General features: G+C 37.3%; 1 long non-coding RNA gene across 1 annotated transcript in view; it reads right to left on the minus strand.

The window, feature by feature from the left end:
- Positions 1 to 4,147: 4,147 nt before the first annotated feature.
- The window catches only part of LOC146997973 (uncharacterized), a 54,590-nt gene continuing 35,136 nt past the window's right edge, over positions 4,148 to 23,601 (minus strand). The window contains exon 3 of the long non-coding RNA XR_015040179.1: positions 4,148 to 5,929. This is a non-coding gene — a long non-coding RNA (uncharacterized LOC146997973). The remainder of the gene's footprint in view (positions 5,930 to 23,601) is intronic.

Consider the following 23,601-nt stretch of genomic DNA (forward strand, 5'->3'; position numbering starts at 1 on the left):
CATTGATTACTTTATCAAGTGGCTTGAAGCATATCCTATTCCAGGGGTCTGCAACCTATTGAAACGGAAGAGCTAAAAGTTACAATTTACAAAATTTCCCCGTTTTTAAAAAGCCACTAAAAAGTTTCGTTTCAGTATTATAGCTTTGCTCATGTATATTTGATTTTTGACTTATATGAATGCAACACAGAGAAATTAACGGCTTTAAATAGGGAATAATATATATAAAATATAGATAGTTACATCAATTGGAGCATTGGCTTTGCATGCCTTTTGAATGATTGACTAAATCTGGCTTGTTGTTTTAAGTTTCAAGCACAAATCTAAATTTTTATTTCTTAGTTGATTTCAAATGTTCCATTTTTATTATATTCATGCAAGAGAACGCTTGCTTGCACGAATATGTCGACCCGAAGATCGTCAGTACTCCATATGCCAACTTCTTCACCTCACTGTACCATTCTGGAAGACTATTCCATGCCCTGAATATGAGGGCTTCAACTAGCGGAATTTTTTTAGAGCTTATGCTGCTTGATGTGCATGCATTTGGACCTCCAACTCTTCCAACTGGCTCTTGAGTTCTATGAACTTGCTACTCCACAAGTCTTTGGTTTTCAAATACATCGGTTGCATTTGAAGCGATCCAGCATCAGTTCCAAATGTCTCATTGCTGATATCATTTGTATTTGCGTTGAGAGGATTTACTGCGAACGCAAGAGTACTTTTATTTGTTTTGAATTGCTCGAATCTCTCAGTGAGTCCATCCTTCATGTTATTTAAAGCTATGTTGAAGTAATTCGTGTCAATAGTCGCATTGGTCTCATTGCGATATACTTCAGATTTTTAAAATGAATTAATTTGCCGCTCTCTATGTCTTAAACAAAAATAAATTTGTTTCGAAAACAAATTACTTCAAGCAGGTTGGGTTGTCCCTTTCTTGCAGTTTTAAATTTAGTTTCATTGTGGTATCTACCATGAAGTAGAAGTTCTGCAGCCGTTTGTCTTTTTCCCATTCGGGATGGTTAATGCTTTTTTCATTGAGGAATGTTTTTATTTCACTCAAGCACAAAGCAAAACGTTGCAATAAGTTACCTCTGGAATGCCATCACACTTTTTGTGCAGAAGTTGGTCAGAAAACTGGTTATCTGTCAAGGAAATCTTTGAGCTGCTGATGGTAGAGTACTTTTGCAAAATGTTGTTAATAAGCTTAATTACCAACTTCATGATCTCAAATATTTCGGCCGGAAATGTTTGGGCACAAAGCGCTTCTCGGGGAATTACACAGTGAAACGTTAGAATTTAATGGTTTACTTTTTTTTGAAGAATTGATGTTACCCCTCTATGTATTCCTGTCATACTTCTGGCTGGCTCTATCAGTTGCTATCGAAACGATTTTATTTATATCGATTCCATTGTCTTCTAGCCATTTTTGCACAAGCATTTGCTATATTTTGTCCACGAGAATTTGTCCTGAGAGCGATAGCAATCCTACAGTTCTCCGTTTGGACCTTGGGAGGGCATATACCCTACGAAAAGGGTAACTTGTGTCGTGTCTTTTATGTCAGAAGACTCATCTATAGCAAGTGATAAGGCAGAAGCCGGCTGAATGTCTTCCACTTGCATATTTGTTACATTTGAAAACATCTTAGCAGTTCTATCTTGTACTGCTTTTGCAGATAATGGCAAATCTTTGATTTTTTTCCTGATTTCTGCTTTGATTTTAATATCTCGAAACAGTTATTCAGATGCACATATAAAACAATCTTTGACGTATTTGACGTGAATGGTTTTACTCTTTTTGCAATTTCTAATGATACTGCAGAGCTTGGCAGATCTACATTATTGGAAGATTCTACCCAGTTACTTAGAACGTAACTTTTTTTTTAGCTCTTCAAGAGCTTTTTTCGTGTGCTCCCAGTTGGATATTTACCAGCAAACTGGGTATATTTTGTAGTAAAGTGTCTCCCCAAATCCGACTTCTTATTGTGTGCGAGTTTTTGGTGGCAAATGAGAGAACTCGGAAGGCCATCTGTGTTGCATATGAATGCAAACGAATCCGCCTAATCCTGATTGAATTCTCGGTTTTCTTCTTCAGTTCTCTTTTTTTACCAGCTGCCATACTGACGGCGGAGCTAGTTTAAATTAACAGTACAGTAACAATGAATCAAATTTATCTCATCACGGTCATGTTAAGCGTAATTAACGATTATGAAAATAGAAGCTATTGAGAAATTCGGTACTGAAAAATATATTTTCTTATTTTTTAAGTGTTTTGATAATAATTTATTAGTTTTTCCGCATGGAACTGGAGAGCCGCAAGATTACATCAAAAGAGCCGCAGGTTGCCGACCCCTGTCCTATTCCAATATCAAGAAGCTGTCAGGTAGCAGAGGTTACAGTATTGGATTTCTAAGTTCGGAGTGCCACTTCAGTTACATTCCGATCAAGGAAGAAATTTTGCATCGGCTGTAATTAAAGAATTGCGCAAATTGTTATTGAGCATCGACAAAATACAAACGACACATTTTAATCCCCAGTCTGACGGCGTGGTAGAGAGATTTAATTGAACCATACTTAATAACCTCTCGTTGGTCTTTTCCAGAAATCTGCAGGATTAGGGAAAAAAGTTACCTCTGTTTTTACTTGTCTATCGCAGTGCTGTTCACGAGATTATCGGGTATTTCGCGTATGCTTTTCGGTCGTGACTTTCGTTTGGCTTGTGGTCATGATTTGGTCGCCCCAGGATGCGCGTTCATCGCCTGAGGTATACACTGCGGAAAAAAAAAGGGGGGACAGTTCTATATGTTTCATTCTATTGGGCCGATTAGCGAAATTCAAATTGCGTTTTTCATGTCTCGAAAGCGCGACTTAGGATATATATTAAATTTATGTTTACCATAATTCTAAGTTAGATATTTTCACACAAAATCGGACTTTCTCTGAAATGACATGCCATTTTTTTCCATATTTCGATTCTATGACTCAAATTATGCCAGACTACCAAGTTTTGTAAAAATCGCACGAGTAGTTTTTAAAAAATTAGCTCTCAAATTTTTGGCTCCTCAGTGTTAATTGATTTAATAATATCTCATTTTTTTAAACTTTTTTTATTCCTCCTTTCACATTTCGAAATTTAGGTTCATTCCAAATAAAGTTCACCCATTCATTATGATTTATTTTAAAAACTTGTATTTTTAAATAATTTTTATATAATTTTCGGAGAAAAATTTGAATTATAATTTATAAAATTTTTACCATCATCTTAAAGTAGGTGTATTTCTAAGCATACCTGCAAAAAATTAGACTTTTTTATTCGAAATTTTTTAAGATATACACGAATTTACATATTTGTGCGGTTTGAAATTTGGCATCTTTTTGTGAGAGATAATAACGCCAAATGTGGTTTATTTATTTTGTTACAATGAATTGCCACAGTTACTATTTTTAACCTCAATTTTCAAATGAATTTTTAAGGAGAATTAATTATATGAATTTTTCCCCTCAATGATGCGTAATAAATATTTATTAATACTATATGAACAGCTATTTTTTTAAAATTATAGATGGTATTCAAATTTTTAACTTTTTTTTTTTTTTTTAATTTCTTTTTCCCTCTTTTTATTTTAAATATTTGTAAGAGTAAATTTTTACCTTTGCCGTGTTATCGACTGCTAATTTACTTTAACTTTATTTAAATTTAATTATCTAAAACTGAAAAAAAGTTCATTTGATGCGTATTTTGACAATGTTTTTTAGCAAAGACGACGTTGACACTTTGGATCATGTCTCAGCTATAAAAAACATATATACAAAACATAAATTTTTACATTAATCCTCTTAGAAGGAATGTTTTAAGCAGTAATTTTCTCTCCTGTTGTAGATTATATAAAAAGCATCTACTTTAATATAGAAATTTTTAGGCTTAAAAATAATATGATTAAGATTTTTTGTCCCCGATATAAGAATCGGGTCACTCGGGGATACAGGATAAGCACTGATGGAATGGTATATTTCTTTCTTATTTAACAAAATTCTTTTAATTCAAATATTTATCTTTTAGACTTGGTTTTAAACTTTATCTATAGTTAAAATGTCCAGACGCTGTCTTCAGCTGAAACGCATTTAATGTAACTGACGTTTTAAAAAAATTTACAAGAATGCAAAATTTATGGAAGTGTAACAATCTAAAAATCTTAATTTTCTTGTATCAGCACTGAAAACAAATGTAGAAGGAAATTGGAAGGAAGCAACAATTTAAAGAGGAATCTACTTCAAGAAAGTTGGGTGTTCAAAGAGAAAACACTTGGACGTGTACATCAGCAAATAACAGCAACTGAGTTTGTGCTAGCGGAAAAGACAAAAACGATATCATTGCAGATTAAAGTGAAGAACGACTGGTTTTCGACTATATGGTTGTATAAATTTAAACTATTTCATAGAACATCATATCGTATCATAAACGGAGCATCCCATGATTTCTCTGTCGAATTATTTAAAGATGCCGGAATTTATTCTGTAATGTATATATATCAGCTAAAGACGTTTTCCATCTTTCCTTTCATCTCACGCCTTCAAAATCCTTAGCCTGTAAAGACTGATAAAGGCTCTAACCAAATACTGATGAAATTGATTGATTCGGATTATTAAGTAACGGCAAAGCCGGAATATCTGCCTTAAAGGAGAGGATGCCTTCGAGAAGAACTTTCTAAGCGAAACCAACTCGTATTCATGTTACACATGAGAAAAACCACGAAAATGCCCATGCAACCAGCCCGTTCGCCGGGATTCGAAACCCGGAGCGAACTACTATTATTCAGCGATTTTACCGGTAGGCCGTTTGTGGGCCCTTTTGAAATGGAAGGCGATAAATTTATTTAAAATTAATGTCAGAAATACCAAGTTGTTTCGAAAAGTTGGATGCTTTTTATATACTTGCAGAATGTACCATCGCGGCATTGGGCACAGACCTTTGCCTACCGTGCTAAAATAACGCTATGGTGTACTGACGATAAGCTCTAAGACTAGTCCAGTGAATTTTACAATATCTGGGCTTCACCACAACTGTGTGTTTAAGCTCCCCTGCCCACAATCTAAAGTGGCAATACTAACAATTCGCAAATATGTGGCATCTCCTTAGAGAGATGTGTTATGCCTCCATAATGATACGTGTGTAATCCCTTCAACAGAATGTGAACAACATCTTACGCAGTGTTAGTGAAAGCTTGTGTGCCTCACGGTGCACACATTGCTGGGGCACTGCCCAATAATTAGTGCTACAACATCCTCGTGCCTTTTATCAGTGTTTTTATCTATGTTCTTAGCGATGCTACAATAATCAACGCCTTAGCAATCTAACCGCACTCTTCTTCTGCACACATGAGTATTCATGAACTCATCATTCATCATTCAAGATGTACTTGTATTTATATCCAACAGAACTGCCTTACACTAACATTGTGCTCCAGCTTTCATGTGACTTCATGTACTCCATTTATCTTTTTGTGCCTTAAGTGACTATGTGTATGTACCTGTTTTTTGTGCTCTCTGTTTATGCATTTTACGCATTGTGCTTTGTGTATTGTTGCCTATGCATTTTTATTTTTATTTTTTTTTTTTTTTTTATTTATTATTTTTTTTTTTTTTTTAAATTTTAATGCGTCTTATTATCCAAGTATTTTTAGTTTAACTACCTACTATCTGTAACACCACAGCTTTCCTCTTCAAACTGTAATACAATCCTACTAATGCCCTTGTAAGGCCATGTACTTCCCTTTGACAACCTCAATAATCTCCTGGTGCAGCCTCGTGTGGTTCCAGGAAGCTTTTGCCGTAGTTAGAGGAGGGTTTGGAACACATGCCTGTTTACCTCTGTTAGACACCAGGCCTTCCAGTCCTCCGTAACCTACCTACCTACCTACTTGCAGAATGTCTGAAAAAAAAAAAAAAAATAGCAAGCCCTTAAGAAGAAAAAATAAATTTTTGCATAAAATTTAGTATTTTTTTAATTTAATTTTTTTTTAATTTTATGATATTTGATTCTTGCGATTTCAAAAATAAAATACTTGACTAAAATATGAATAATATTTTAAGAAATTAAACATAGGATGATAAAGCAATGGGCACAATGTGTAAAGCAATAGGCACATTGATAAAAGTGTTTAGAGCAATGTATGCAAGTCATCCTAAATTAAAATGTCGAATATATATTTGTCTTATTTATATATCTTTTCTGAACGGAACACTGAAAGGCGTGTCAACTATGCTTTACTGTATTTTCTCTTTTAATATATGCAGTTTTCAAACGCGTCGTAGTCTAGGTCACAAAGTATTCTTCCGAAAGAAAAGCAATTCAAATAAATAAAGTTAAATTCTAGAAAATTTATATTAATAAATATATTTAAAATGCGCAGTTCGAATGAACGAATAGAATATTTTAAAACAATTATCTGAAGAGACAATGCAATACAAAAAATTAAAATAAAAGTCTAAAAATTCAAAAGTTAACTAAAATATTAACTATGACTAAAAAATATAGTATAAAGAAAACTATTTGAAAAAAAAATAATAAACGATGCATCTTTTATTTGAACTACGCAGTTCGAATGAGTAAATAGAAATTTTTAAAACATTTAGTTGAAAGAAACTATACAACTTTCATTTTAAAGTTGCATGGTTGAAAGAAACCATGCAACTTTAAAATGAAATTCGAAAAAGAAAAAAAAAAATATTTAAAATAACATAAAAATATAATATAAAGAATATTATTTGAAAGAAATAATGTTGTCCATTTTGTTCCTTTCACTCACAATGTAAAAAGGAAAATGAAAATAGGTTGCCATATATTAAGAAGTTCGCCAAGTGAACTGTTCTTGGCGCAACTGGAAAAAAGTCTCCAATATAAATTCTTGAATTTCTCCGTAAATTTCGCTCTAAATTTTACAAAATTTAATATTTAGGCATAATTTGAGTGGTAGAATCGAAATATGTAAAAAAAATTGGTATGTTATTTCAGAAAAAGTCCGATTTTGTGTCAAAATGCCTATGTTAGAATAGTGCTATGTATAAATACAATATATATCTTAAGTCGCGCTTTCGAGACATGAAAAACGCAATTTGAATTTTGTCAATCGGTCCGGCAGAACGGGAGATATAGAACTGTCTTTTTTTTTTTCACAGTGTACTTCCAAAATCTCCACTTAAGTTTTAAAGTGGTGCACAATTTTGCATGAGTTAAGTTGGCGATGGAGAAAATGAACACTCGATATGACATGAAAACTAGAGGACATCGATTCAACGAAGGTGACAGACGCAGCAAACAAACATAGATCCCCGACCCAGGTTCGACTTGCGGACCTATGCGGAGTTTGGATATCTATGGTCCAGGGGATCTCGTCCTTGCGGGCGCAACCCCCGCAGTCCCCGCCCAGCTTTATGCAAAGCACTGGGCAGAACAAATCTTAGATATGAAAAAGACTATAATGTAAATAGATACTAAGTCATTTTGCCTCCGGGCACCACTCCATCGGCTAAATGTACGTCGTAAAGTGCGCTCTGACCACTCTGTCAGTCCCCGTAACAAGAACTAAATCGGGTCAAACCCCCGGAGACTTGGTCGACGATCTCCAATCTAGTTCCATCTCAATCGAAGGAACAGACACTACAGTTTCAGTACGGTCCCTGCCAAGCCTGAACCAACCTGAGTACGATACTCGGGTTCTAGTCCTGTGAAGTCAAATTATATACCTTGAGTTGAGACTGCCTAGGTACAGATCCTAAGCAGTACTTTCCAGGAATTCTCCTGAGTCAACCCCCGGGGGGGGGGACAACGAAGGTGAGAAGTGGTTGTGGAATCCGATTATATGAAAAGGGCTCTCTCCTAAACTACAGTCTCCTTGCGATGGTCCTAAAGAGGCTGAACGACGTCGTTGTTCGGACCCGTAGTCACCGAAATCTAAAGTCGTCCGTTACGACAGGTTAGCCCCTTGCTTTCCCCACAGAACGTAGTTCCCATATTGTATATAATGTAAATAGATACTAAGGCCATAGTCCTATTTAATTCTATATTTGTAAATTTGTGTACTTATTTATTTAGTATTTGATTTGTTTTATGTTTCCAGGGATTGTACTGACCGGGATGTGCAGTCCTTGCAAAGGGGGAGTGTTACGAATTTTGTATATAGGTAGGTGATTTTAGTGCAGTTGTTCTATTTTTCTGTGTAATGTAACGCGAGAAGTCTTAAGAAAGAAACTATGGCGGAAAAGTAAGAATACAAGGGCAAGCCCATTAAACATTGAGTGAAAGGGTGTCTTGATAATTGGCAAGATATCGCCAAGCTGACAACAGTTTTGTCGTCAAACTTGGCGACATTTTTGCCCGATCCGTGTATTACCGTAATAAATATTGTAATTGAATAAATGTAATTGGTCGTTGTATTAACTGTAATCGTAAACCGACCCTCATATTGCTTTCCTATAATTTCGAGAAGCAGGAAGTATTAGAAATATCTGGGCAGCCGGTTGAAAACTATATAAGGCTGGAGAGAGCATTCGCTTTCAGTTGTTAGTTATTGTTGTTGCGAGTTGTTAGTTCAGCATGAACTGAGATATCTCCGGGTTGGCTTTCTGTTTAGATGCGCTTTGAATTGCGTAGTGTTTAACATCCTTAGTAGTTTGAAGTATAGCTACTGATTGTACTCTGTGAACACTTGTCCGAAAATTTCTGTGGAAAATTTCAGAGTGTTTCTTTTGATTAAATAAGTTTTATTAACCTATCATCAGACCTATGTGCATTCAATCTATTACGAATCCGTACGCACGCAACAATATTATATACTATAATAACTTTTCCTCTATGTATATATATAGAGAAGTTGGCCAGCCGAAGTTCTGATTAAATAAATTTTATTAACCTATCATCGGACCTATGTGCATGTAATCTATTAGGAACGCTTGCACACGCAACAATATATCCTATACAGTCAAAAGTCGTTAATTCGGACACCCATAATCCGGAACGATCTATAATCCAGACTTCAAAGCTAGAAACTTTCTGCGCATGCGTCGCGTTGACGCATGCGCATAAGACCTTTACGGCTGCGCATATGCTTGTGCGCAAGCGCGTAATACGTTTACGCATGCGCGTTTAATGTATAACGGACGGTGTAATAAGCTAAATTTATCTAATTATCTATTTCAGTTAATGTTGCAGATTGCGTTGTTCCTTAATCTTCGAATTGGATCCGGCTTATTATTTTTTGCAGACTGTTAGAGCAATTTTATAAAAGTAAGCTTGAACTTTCAATTATGTCAAATAGAATTTCCAATGCTGGAGCTCCCAAAGGATCTGCAAAGCGAAAGTATGTTTCGATGTCCATCAAACAAAAAGTGGAATTGCTGCAAAAAATGGATAAAGGCATGAAGAAAGTGACAGAGAGGTTAGTGAAAACAAAAAAATTTCGATTGACAAGTTAGTCGCTATTCTCAGCACAGTAATTACAGGACTTGAACAGCGGAACTTTATAACTGAACAAGAAATTATGTCTGTTTATATAGAATTAAACAGAAAGTATTAGCACATAAAACAAAGCAACTTAAACAACTTACATTGAAAGAAATGTTTAATAAAGTAAACAAATAAATATTAAGCCTTTTTTTTTTTTTGATACCCTTTAGATCATAATTGTTCTTTATTTAATAAATTACGGTTTCATATTTTTAATTTTATAATTTCTGCATGCCATCTTACCAGATTTAAACTGATGATCTATAATCCGGAATTGCCGAAGTCCCGACGAGTCCGGATTAACGACTTTTGACTGTATAACTATATATGTACACTATACTATACTAACTTTATATATATATATAATGTATGATCTTAAATTCATTTAGTTCGAAAACAAGTTACTACTACTTGCGCAATTGCTGCAAAGTTAGTTAATAATAATTTATTTCCTAAACAATATTGATTAATTGATTATAGTGTTACGAATTTGGTATTTGAAAAGCTAATGTTAGTTCAATTATAAATTAAATGGTTTTATTTCTCGCGCAGTACAGCGCGTGACGAATATTAAAAGAAAGCTAAGCCGAAAAATTGAAAATACAAGAGCGCGTGCATTAAATAAATAAATATCTCTTTTTGATTTCGAGAAAGTACTAGAAAATTCTAGCGCGTGATTTTAAAATCTTATAAAAGGAAGAAAACATCTCAGTTCGTTGTACAAATGATAGTCTACTGGGACTTCTAAACGTACGCTGTTGTCAAAAATTTGTGTGTCTATAAATAAGTCATTGATTTGCGAAACCCAAAAACAAAAATGTCCTTTTATAGGACACCACTCAATAGTTCTGATGAAGAGGACTACCGAAGCGAGCGTTCGTCCAAAACCAACAAGACCTATCCATTGAAGAAAGAGGATTTCATCCTTATGGCCAAAGAAAAGAAAAGTAAAGCGAAAAAGGCGAAAACTATGTCAGATACGGAAAGCGAACAACCAAGTAAGAAGAAAGATGTTAAACCTGGTAAGGAAAAAAGAGACATTCAAACACCGAATGGAGAAGCTACTGATGAACAGACACCAGAAGATTTATCAATGGGAAATGATGAGGACATCCCAAAATTTAAGTCATGTTCTGAAGAAGAAATCCGGGACCAGATTGCGAAATTTGGATTTGACGTAATTTGCAATTACTTTCATAAAAGAACTAAGGGTGAGATGGATGTAGAGACATTCACGAAAAAATTTTATCCAGGGCAGATAACTGAAAGAGGAACAGACAGCAGGGAACAAGAATGGATTTCTCCTAAGAAAACCGCGAAAGTATCAGAAAACAAAGCTCCAATTGAAGTTACGACCGAAAATCGATTTGAGCAGCTAAGTGAAGTAGAAGGTATGGAAGAAGAAAGAGGAGCCGAAAAAGAGGAAACTCCACCCCCAATAGTTTTCCAGCAAAGCGAAGTGGATTGGCCTAAAATTCATGAAATCCTTATCAATACCTGCAATGAAGAATTCGAAGCCAATATGAAAATGAAACTACTATATGTTAATTTAAAGTCAGTAGACGATTACAGAAAAGCAACTCTGGTTTTGCAGAAAAGAAATATACCATTTCACACTTTCCAGTTACTCAGCGAAAAACCTATTAAGGTTGTTCTTAAGAGCCTCCCATCGACGATGAAGGAAGAAATAATCCAGGCAGATCTGGAGAGAAGGAAATTTCCAGTAAGTAAAGTCAAGCAGTTTTCCAGACGAAGAGGAGACGCTATCGAGAAACTTCCGATTTTTCTGTTGGAGCTGAAGAAAACGAAGGAAGGACGTGCAATTCATGGACCCAACAATATGTTAAGTGTTAATGTCAAGATCGAGAAGTTTGCCCCGAAAAAACGCGTAATTCAATGCTATAGATGTCAAAAATATGGACATTCGCAACATCTTTGCTCAAATCCTGAGCGATGCTGCAAGTATGGACAGCACCATAGAAGTAAAGAATGCCCTCTAAAGCCAGAAGAAAAACCTAAGTGCATCTTCTGCTCACTACCGCATGTAAGTTCATACAGGGGTTGCCCCGTGTACAAGAAGCGATATGAAGCAAAGAAACAGTAGGCGAAGCCAGCAGCTAAGATCCCTATGCCGGCAGATTTTTCCGAAATTCTTCGAAACAGAGGTAGACAGCAGTAAAACCCAGATGAAACCTCTCTACAGTGATAGAGTGAAGAAAAAATTGGAAAACCCACCCACAGAGTACAAGGATATCATAAACTGGAACCAAGATCCTAAAATCAAAAAATTTCTGAACAGTATGGTTGAGCACGTTGAGAAGATCCGCGCTGCAAAAACCATGGCTGAGAAGTTTACTGCCGGGTTCAAAGCAGCCATGACACTGATGAGATTTGCTGAAAGTGAAGAGTAATCACCAGCTTAGAAGCATTTGAGGGAATTTCGCTATGTTTACGATTTCTTTTCACTTTTTCAACACACAGGTTCCCCTGTTTACAGCAGCAGAGCTCGGGGTCAGTACTTGGGTGGGTGACCACCCACGTGACTGGCCTTGACGTATCATCTTTCTTCAACTAGTGAAGATACATCACAGCTTGTACGGCGGCCAGATGCTTGAACCTTCCTTCTCCAAAGTCTACTTGACTAACTCACGTGCATTAGCACATGTTCCTGCTTCACCTTTGTCGGTGCGGTGTAAATCACCTTAATTTTTAATTCTTCCCAACACCTTAGGGCATATCTCCAACAGAGACGGTTAAAGAAGGAAAGGCTACTAAATGCCGCCTAACCATTCACTCGATTTCGATTTCGATTTCAGTTCGTTGTAGTTGCTTAGTTTGTTGTTGTTTAGAAAACTGCTCTTGTTGATTGTAGCGAATTCGCGGATTAGCTTTCTTTAGCTGTTTTGAATTACGTTCTATTGGACATTTGAGTAGTTAAAAGATAACTACTGTGAGATATTGTAATACTGCATGATAATTTGAGAAAATTTAAGCATTTTTGTTGTGATAATAATAAATTTTTGTTCATTTTTCATCGGACTTGTGCATTCATTTCGTAACGAACCCGTACGCACGCAACAATTTTTGGTGTCAGAAGTGGGATTTGAATGCCAATCACAAGAGCGATGGAAGAGCAGTTAAGACAGCTGATATCAGCCTTTGCTGCATTTAAAGAGGAAATGAAAACGGGCCAGCAAGAAATGAAAGCGGGACAAGAAGAAATGAAAGATGAGATGAAATCTGGTCAGAAAAAGATGGAAGAATCCGTTAAAAAGGGAATGGAAGCCGTTCACGAAAAGTTGGAAGTTGGTCAAGTAACTTTTAAGGAAGATATGAAGCTGTACAAAAAAAGATTGAAGCAGATCAAGACGAAATGAAAAGAGAAATAACCTGCGTAATAGAAAGTAAATTTGAGGCTATGGAAGACAGAATAGGAGCTGTCGAAAATATAGTCGCGCAAATTGAAGAAAAGGTTTCTTCTGTCAAAGATGAAATAGAAGATAGAGTGTCGGCTGTGGAGCAACGAGTCGAAGGAAGAGTTTCGGCCGTCCAACAACAAATTGAAGAGAGAGTTTCTGCAGTTGCCAAAGAAATGGAAACTCTAAAAAAATTCATAGTGACGGCAGGGAGCAAGAGTGATGATTTTAAATTCTTACCGATGCCTGCTCGTGCATCTCTGAAGCTATCCACATATGATGGGAAGACATCCTGGCAAGTGTATAAGACCCAGTTTTCTATCGTGGCGGATGCGAATGGATGGGATTCCCAAGCTAACGCCTGTCATCTCGCCTTTTCTTTAAGAGCAGACGCAGAGGATATCCTGCAGACTCTTCCCGAAAATCAAAGGCTAGATTTCGAAGCTCTGTCCGGCGCTTTGGAGCTGCGCTTCGGCGAGAAATGTTTAAAAGACTATAGCAGGCTTCAACTAAAATCCCGTCAGCAGAAGCCCACCGAAACACTTCAGGAGCTCGCCACGGATGTTGAAAGGCTGTCACATCACGCCTTTTCGGAGTGCCCGATAGAAACAAGGGAAATACTGTCCCTGCAATATTTCATCGATGGCATCCGGGACCCTGAAATACAGAAAGCACTGCGAATGGAGGATGTTAAAGATCTGAAAAGCGCTTTAGTGTACGCCATGAAATTTGAGGCAGCCCAGCAAGCCACTCGTAGAGACCGCCACCCAATCACAGCCGCTCATGTCCAGGAACCAAGGGATCAAGTTACTGTTCGTGTAGACGATATAACCAGACAACTCAATGACTTAAGAAGAAATATCAGGGAAATGAAACCGACCTTAAAGTGTTGGAACTGTGGAGTTGAAGGACACATACGGCGGAACTGCAAAACACCGCAGGCCTCGGATGTTAAGACCGCTCCTAGCAAGCAGCAGGGAAACTAATTAGTGGCCATCTCGGGGGCGGAGGTTGCCAGATAATGAAAAGCCCCAGTTTAAAGCGCTTCAAATTTCTGCAGTGAGAGGCGGCAGTAATGGGCTTTTCGTAATAGGACATATTAAAGGAGTGCCCTGCAATATGACGATAGATACAGGAGCCAACGTTACCATCATCCGAAAAGATTTGTCTCAACAACTGGGAAGCAAACTTATCTGGACGCCGCCCTGCGTTACCCTCCAGACTGTGTCCGGTGAGAAGATCGACATCGATGGAAAAGTAAACGTTAACATCACGCCGGTTGAATGAGGATATGAAAAAAGACAGTTACCCTCTACCTAGAATTGACGACATTCTAAACACTCTTTCTGAAAGCAAGTGGTTCTCAACACTTGATTTAAAGAGTGGGTATTGGCAGGTAGAAATACATCCTGATGACCGAGAAAAGACGGCATTTACTACGGGACAAGGGCTTTGGCAATTCAAGGTGATGCCGTTTGGACTGTGTAATGCGCCGGCAACATTCGAACGCCTCATGGAGACTGTTTTGAAAGGTCTTTCCTACGAAGCCTGTCTGATATACCTGGACGACATCATCATCGTCGGAAAGAGTTTTGAAGAACATCTAGAGAATCTTAGATAGGTGCTTCAGAAACTGAAACAAGCCAATCTGAAGCTGAGTCCCTCTAAATGCAAATTGTTCCGAAAGAAAGTGACTTACCTGGGACATGTCATCTCTGCAGAAGGTGTGTGCACGGATCTTGAAAAGGTGTCAACCGTTAAATCCTGGAAACGTCCCGAAAATGTCCATCAGTTGAGAAGCTTCCTAGGGCTTTGCATCTACTATAGGAGATTCGTGACGGACTTTTCTTCCATCGCAAGACCCCTTCAGAAGCTGACAGAGAGCAAGCAAACGGTCTTGTGGACAAAAGAATGCGAGGATGCATTTAACAACATAAAGAAAGCTTTAACATCTGCTCCAATCCTGACGTATCCTCATCCCGACAGACCATTTATTCTCGACATGGACGCGAGCAATGAAAGTGTCGGTGCGGTTTTGTCCCAAGAAATAGACGGCCAAGAACGTGTAGTGGCGTACTGGAGCAAGTGCCTGTCTAAACCGGAGAGGAATTATTGTGTCACCAGGAAAGAGTTGCTCGCCATAGTCAAAGCTGTAGAACATTTCCATCATTATCTATACGGCAGAAAATTCCTCCTCCGCACGGACCATGCCTCATTGGTCTGGCTTTTAAATTTCAAGAATCCTGAGGGCAAATAGCCAGGTGGATACAGAGACTCCAAGAATATGACATCACTATCCATCATCGTAAGGGATCATCACACGGGAACGCCGACACCCTGTCTAGACGACCTTGCCTAGAAAGCTGCCGATATTGTTCCAGGGTGGAAGCGAAATACGAGCTGCTGACTCCGGTCGCAAGACAAATTACAACATCAACATCGGCTGATCGAGACCCGTGGAGTGATGATGAAGTCAGGAAAGACCAGCTGGAAGACCGCGACATTAAACCCATAATTGATTTAATGGAGTCATCAAACAGAAAACCTACTTGGCATGACATTTCTATCTGTAGTCGTACAATAAAACAATACTGGGCACTCGGGGATTCACTTCACATTCGAAACGGCGTCTTATACCGGAAATTCGAATCGGATGATGGGAAGACGTTCCGATGGCAACTGATACTTCCAAGATCCCGGATTCCTGATGTCCTTAAAGAACTACATAACAGCCCTACAGGAGGTCACTTTGGAATTATGAAGACCTTACAGAGAGTTCGTGAGCGCTTTTACTGGAATAATGCAAAGGATGACGTGCAAAAGTGGGCCGATCTTGCGATGCCTGTGCAGGTAGAAAAGGACCGAGAAAACGTAGCCGAGGCAAGATGCAACGTTACAACGTAGGTGCGCCTTTTGAACGTATCGCTTTTGACATCTTAGAACCTCTGCCACGAACTGATGATGGCAACAAATACATATTCGTTGTCATTGATTACTTCACCAAGTGGCCTGAAGCGTATTCTTTTCCTGATCAAGAGACTGTCACAGTAGCTGAGGTGATGATACAGCACTGGATTTCCAGGTTCGGAGTGCCTCTTCAGTTACATTCAGATCAGGGAAGGAATTTTACCTCGGCAGTAATCAAAGAACTATGTAAACTACTCGGCATTGACAAAACCCAAACGACGCCATTACACCCCCAGTCGGACGGCATGGTAGAGAGGTTCAATCGAACCATCCTTAATAACCTCTCATTAGTAGTTTCCAGAAACCAACAGGATTGGGACAAGAAATTACCACTGTTTTTACTGGCGTACCGCAGTGCTGTCCACGAGACTACCGGCTATTCCCTATCACAGATGCTCATCGGTCGTGACCTTCGTCTGCCTTGTGATCTATTGTTTGGTCGCCCTCCAGATGCTCCTTCATCGTCTGAGGAATATATTCAAGATCTCCAGGCCCGGTTTTAAGTGATGCACAACTTTGCACGAGAGCGAGTCAACTTGGCGACGGAGAAGATGAAGACCCGATATGACACAAGAGCTACTGAACATCAATTCCACGAAGGAGACAAGGTGTGGTTGTGGAATCCGAATCGACGGAAAGGACTTTGTCCGAAATTACAGTCACCTTGGGATGGCCCGTACACAGTCCTAAACAGGCTGAATGACGTCGTGGTTCGGATCCGTAAGTCTTCGAACTCTAAACCTAAAGTTGTTTATTACGACATTACTATGGCCATAGTACGTAATGTAAATAATTGTAAATAGTAAAGACCATGGTCCTTTTTGTTTTTAAATGTGTATTTGATTTGATTTGTATTTAGTATTTGATTTGCATTTAGTATTTGATTTGTTTTATTTATTGCATTTATTGTTCATGTTGTTTATTATTGTAATGTTATGCTTATTAATGCATTTATGCCACATTTGTAAGTTTGGCTTCCTGTCCAGGGATTGTACTGCCCGGGACGTGCAGTCCTTGGGAAGGGGGCAGTGTTACGAATTTGGTATTTAAAAAGCTAATGTTAGTTCAATTATAAATTAAATGGTTTTATTTCTCGCGCAGTGCAGCGCGTGACGAATATTAAAAGAAAGCTAAGCCGGAAAATTGAAAGTACAAGAGCGCTTGCATTAAATAAATAAATATCTCTTTTTGATTTCGAGAAAGTACTAGAAAATTCTAGCGCGTGATTTTAAAATCTTATAAAAGGAGGAAAACATCTCAGTTCGTTGTAGTTGCTTAGTTTGTTGTTCTTTAGAATACTGCTCTTGTTGATTGTAGCGAATTAGCGGATTAGCTTTCTTTAGCTGTTTTGATTTACGTGCTATTGGACATTTGATTAGTTAAAAGATAACTACTGTGAGATATTGTAATACTGCATGATAATTTGAGAAAATATAAGCATTTTTGTTGTGATAATAATAAATTTTTGTTCATTTTTCATCGGACTTGTGCATTCATTTCGTAACGAACCCGTATGCACACAACAATATTATCTCCTAAGTTTAATTAAAGTAGAACTATTTTAAAAGAGTGAATTCATACTGGTAAGTTATATTTTGAAAGATGTTTTGAAGTAACTCGAAAGTAAAATGTTAATAATGTTTTAACGGGGACTGGAATTAAATCATCATGAAGAACAAAATTTCAATTGTAAAAGAAAAAATTAAATTAAAAACATGTAATCATTGTCATTGATCGGAAATACTTGACTTTTCAAGGGGAACAAACCAACTCCCGTTCAGTGAACAATAATTAATAAATGTATACGTAAATACGAAGGTGTTTCGTCTTTACTAGAGTTATAAGGTTAAGCCAAGCCGGCAATTCTAGTCAGGCCAAATATTTCCGCGAATAGAAGGGAGTATAAACCAATGCTGATACTCAAGGAACTTATTCTTATGAAGCATTTTAGCCAATTCAATTTGGAGTGAAAAGCAATTTCTGTAGAGAAATCCGAAAAAAACTCGAGTAACCGTCCCCGACACCCTCGTGTTTATGCATTTGAGTTCTATATTATTTGTAAAAATTAAACGTTGGAAATTGTCATTATGAAATAGAATTCAAAGTAAAGTTGAAATAAACATAGATTACAGAATAAGATAAATAATGCAAACTTTGTAAAAACAAATCAAAAATAATATAAAAATAATATAAAAATAAAAAATAAAATTAAAAAAAATCTGAAATTTTTCAGATTTTAAATTACGTCCAAAGGGGCGTTTTTTTAACGTTTTGAGTGTTACCTTTATTTATTAAATATCATGTTCTTTGCACTTAAACCATAAAATTCAGTTCAAGAGCAATATCGCAAAATAATGTTAAATTAAGCATATCTTTAGAATTTCCGATATACACAGTCTCGCGAGCTGGAGATAAAAGTATTTTTTTTTATATATAACGTTGCCATTTCTCGCTTTTAAAGCATTGAGTTTGTAAATCAAAAATTCGTTAACGTTTTACAAAATATAAAATCTATAATAAAACAAATTCCAAATTTGGGATTTCAGATGCCCATATTCGCAGTAGGATTTCGTCATTCAAAATTCGATGGCTCTATGTACCATTGTTTTATCACAATGCGAGAAATAGACAATCATTTATGCAGATTTTTCATTATTTAATTTCTTCAAATATAATGCAGGACTCTAACATTTTGTGGCAACAGTTTGAAAAGTGAACCGACGTTTATGAGTCCGACGCAAAATGCCAAAACGAAAGCAATAGTCCTTCGGGACTGAAATCCCTTTGGACTAATAATAAGAACAGTGAATGTACATGAAGATATAAAGGCCAGAAAAAGTTTTAAGTAACTTTCATTCTTTCTAGTGGGGAGTCGGCAAAGTGTTCTCTTTCGTGTCTGACTCAGAAGCGTAGGGTGTCCGAAAAATCACTCATGATACTGAAGCTTACTTCTATCATCAATGCCATCCTAAGACTTGGACACTACCCAATGCCATGGAAGATTGCTATTATAGTACCCATCCTTAAGCCTGGGAAGACTCCTACAGAACCAGCCTCCTACAGACCAATCAGTCTTCTGTCCTCGCTCAGCAAGGTGGCAGAGCATATCATACTGACGAGAATCCAAGCCTACATGGATCTTAAAAATCTAATTATCCCTCAGCAACATGGCTTCAGGAAGAATCATTCCTCTGTCCATCAGCTGTACCGGGTGACAGACTACATCTCCAAAGGACTGCAGGAGCGGCAGACCACAGGTGCCATCTTCCTTGATGTAGCTAAGGCCTTCGATCGTGTTTGGCTGGAGGGCCTCATGCACAAAATCATCACTCTGGGTTTCCCAGACTACATCACAGCCATCACCTACTCCTATCTTAAGGATAGACACTTTGTCGTTCGTGTAAACAACACATACTCAACCACACGGGCTATCAGGGCTGGGGTCCCACAAGGGAGCCTCCTTGGGCCCATTTACTACAATATTTACACGAACGATATCCCACAAACACCACACACCACCCTGGCTATGTATGCTGATGATACGGCAATACTCTCAAAAAATGCATCTACTGGTCCAGTTATACAAGCACTTCAATCTCACATCCACACACTCGAGTCCTGGCTTACTGCCTGGAAATTTAAAATCAACGTAGACAAGTCGGAGGCGATCTGGTTTACAAAAAAAGTACATATCGACTTGGAGGACATCCTCATGTATAATACCCCTATTCAGTGGACTAGGCAAGCCCGATACCTAGGCATCACTTTAGATAGGCGGCTCACATGGACCCCACACATTACACAACTTATTGCCAAGTTCCGTGCTCGTAAACGAACACTTACCCCCTTAATTAGCCGGAACTCCGTTCTCTCTATTGATAATAAGTTGCTCATTTACAAGACCCTTTTGCGTCCCATACTTTCTTATGCCTGCCCTGTTTGGGGATATACCAGCAACACTAACATCAACAAACTGCAAGTTTTGCAGAATGTCACCCTTAGGCAAATTTCCAGAAGCCGATGGTTCATCAGAAACACGGCAATCCATGAGGAGTTGGAAATTCCAACAATCCCAACTTATTTTGCACTTCTCGCTGAAAAATTTTATGGAAATATTCCTAAGGTAAACAACAATACTATTACTGCACCTCAATATAACCATACACTTGCTGCTAATAGCAAGCGCCCGCTTGCGATTCTCAGACATTTAAACTAACCCCTCTTTCTGGTAACCAATTATGTAAACACCCTCCCCTACTTCAGTTTTGCTTTTTTGTTTTTTGCTTTTTTGTTTTTTCTTTCGATCTTATGAATAGTTTTGTACTGCTGCCTGGCTCTATATTCTTGTAAATAATGTACAGATTTCCTATTTTATATTTTATATATGTTTTTCTACTATGTATTATTTAAGTATCTATGGTTTATATTGTATTTACGTGTGTTATTATGAAAAATGAGTGGTCACACGGACGCTTGTTCGGACTATCAATAGGGAATTTCTTTTCATGCCATTGCCACTTACCTTCGTCAAAAGGCTTATCAGTTTCACTGGTCGTTTCTTCTGGACTCTGTCATCGGTTCGTGTATGAACTTTCATTGTGTTCGGATCTACATGCCAATTGTTCGAAGTCTCACTGAATCGAAAGTCGCACATATTATCCCGGGATAGCGTTGTCACGCGGGCACCCACTTTGCGATAACTCATCGAGTTTGCCTGAGCCGAAAAATTCTTAGCGGCAGTGGGGGCTTTGAATAATATCAGTCGGTAAGACTTGGGTGAAGTAATTTATGGTAGTGGGTGGGACTCGGAATTCTTGAGGGATATATTATGTGGAGTTCTTATTTGAGTGAAACTGTCTGTTAAGATTTTTTTTGAAAATACTAGTGAATGGAAATTAATTAATTTAAATTAATTAATTAATTCTGACTAATTGTCGTGTCGCAATGATTAAGAATTTAAGAAAGGAAAAAAGGAATTTTCACTGTCCAAGAGCTATTAGACAGACTAAAGATTATGAAATAGGTCCAATTTTTTAGTAACAGCATAAGTCTGAAGACAATTAGCTTTTTACAATATATACAACTGAGTAATTACACTATATACAAATCCTTCAACTGATAGTCATCCAACTTATACCGCCTTCTCAGGTTTAGGAACAAATTATCATATCCCTATCAGTTAAATGATTTAGAGTGAGTATTTAACGCCTGCTCTTTTAAGGCAATGGTTAATAAATTGAATGGGTATTAGATTATTTTTGAGAATTTTAATAAGGAGCAAAATTTCGCGTTGTAAATCTATTGTATCTGTACATATAATTTTAATTCGTTGCATTTGATTAATTATTGTATTGTTAATTACTTTTTTGGATATGTTGGAGTTCCAGTTTATTAATTTGTTAGTATTGAAATTGAAGTTTCTTGTTTTGTCAAAAAGTAAAATTTTTTTGTAGTTAATGATTTGAAGATCTAGAAAGTCTATGCTATTTTGTGAATTATTAGTTTTATTAAGTGTAAGACAATTTGGATAAATCTCGGAGTGTTCAATTTTACCAAAATTATTAATTGTAATAAGGTCATCAATATATCTGTAGGTGTGCTTGTAGTAATTTAACTCTTGTGGTTGTAGATTTTTTTGGAAGTTAAATTCTTTGATAAATAAAAAGATATTACAGATCGAGATGCTGGAGTGTAAGCCCATTGGCAAACCTCTGACTTGTTTAAAAAGTTGATTTTGAAACTTGATGTAGTTATGAAAAAGTGTGCATTTTAGGTAGGTTTTCCATTTGTTAAGAGTCATAATTTTGAGCATATCAGGGAAGAGTTTAGGCAGATCAAGTAGACTGGTATAGATTTCTTCTAGAGGAAGTGAGGTATCTAAGTTTTCAAAGTCATAGTAGTTAATGTTTTGGATGTTAATTGTTTGAATGGTATTAATGACAGGAGTGTTATTATGGGTGATCCAGCAATAGTTATGATTAGTATTACAATCGCTGAAAATAAATTTACAGATTTTATTAAGTTGAATTGAAAAATAATAGTCTACATTTTTCTCGTAATTATTAATTCCATTAGCTATAAATCTGAATTTTAATGGTGTTTTATGGAATTTGGGAATTGCATAAAGGTTAGTAAATCTGTTGTAGTTTGTATTGAAAGTAATATTGAGTTTCCTAGCTCGTATTCGGATAGCGAAAACTAGGAAAACGCCCATATAGTCAGCCTCTTCAACTGTAATCGAACCCAGGCCGAACTACCGGTATGAGCAACTTGATAAAGCCGCTCGGCTATTACGCCTTGATAAAGCAGCAGCAAGCTTTATCAAGCATAAGCATTTTCAAGGACAATGGTACGTCTCATTTTGTAACAACAGGTCACCCTGGATAAATTTTTGAAAGAATCACAGAGACCACGCTAGTCTCAAGCAGAGCTGAGGGACGCTTAGAGAGAGAAAAAAAATAGATTAAGATTTCTTCTACAGACAGTTACCCGAGGTTTTAATGAAAGAGAATTTGGCATCCAAACACGAACACTTTTTTAGACTAATTTTCCACTTGTGCCATTCACTCTCCTTTGTATAGGTACAATAAAATTAATTTTTCGTCTATTTTACCTATTTAATGTTGTGTTTATCTTTCTTACTGCTTTATGTTTAATGATTTGCATTTATTTCGGGTTACGGACTTGGACACAAAGTGCATGAACGATCATCTTTCATACAGAAACGAATGTATTCATTATACATTAACTCCTATGGGAAACTTGTTTCGGTTAATGATCATTTCAGATGAAGAACGGCCTTCAGGAACGAACTGTTGCGTTTTTCTTTTCTGACACCAGTTCGTACGGGGTTCGGATTTGGAGTGAATAACGATGACACTTGAAGAAGTATTAAAACACACTTTATATTATTTACCAATATTAATCAGGACAGCTCCAAAACACTTTTACAGTCGTCAAAGATCTACAATAAACAGGCTGGAACAATCAGCGCACAGCCTTCAGGTTATGGGCTATAACGGTGGAGACAGCTTTACTGCAAAGCACCAGAGTACAGCTCCCGACTTTGCTCGGTCGTTCTCGGAACTCCACGGACTCTCGAGACTCTCCATGCTGCAACTCGCGATGCACTCGACTAACTCTCGACTAAGTATAGCTAAGAGTATAGCTCTCGACTCAGCACAGTCTAAGACAAAATTCGACGATGCACTAATTCGCGATACACTAAAAGACTCTTTCGATGCACTCGACGACCAACTCGGTGCTAGACTTCGAGACACTCGCGCAATGACTGACTATGACTATCAGCTCGCTAAACGAGGCACACACTCGATACTAACTAACTCTCCGCGTACCAGCAGGGTTTATATAGCTTTTGGCTGGTGTTCGAGAACATTCTGGGCTAAACCGGTAAGAATTCTTTCCAAAAGTTTCTCCAACCGTCCATGGTATATCGCCAATTTTGTCGCCAAATATCGCCAAAGGGCCGATTTCTCGCCAAATATGACAACCCTGCCCTCCTTGCTATTTTATGGCAACCCTAAAACTGCTTTGCGGGGAAGCCATTTTACCGCGTCTGTACATTTTATAACAGAACTAAATTTGTGAATTGAGATTTCAATGTATTCATGTGAGTTTAAAAAAATTACGATGTTCTATTCCTCAATTAAAGCACTGAGCGAAAAATAATCAAAAAGCAGGAAAGACCCAGTACAT

Source organism: Stegodyphus dumicola, chromosome 3, assembly GCF_044657685.1.
Source record: "Stegodyphus dumicola isolate Sdum_Otavi_A_Nest chromosome 3, ASM4465768v1".
Classification (NCBI taxonomy): Eukaryota; Metazoa; Arthropoda; class Arachnida; order Araneae; family Eresidae; genus Stegodyphus; species Stegodyphus dumicola.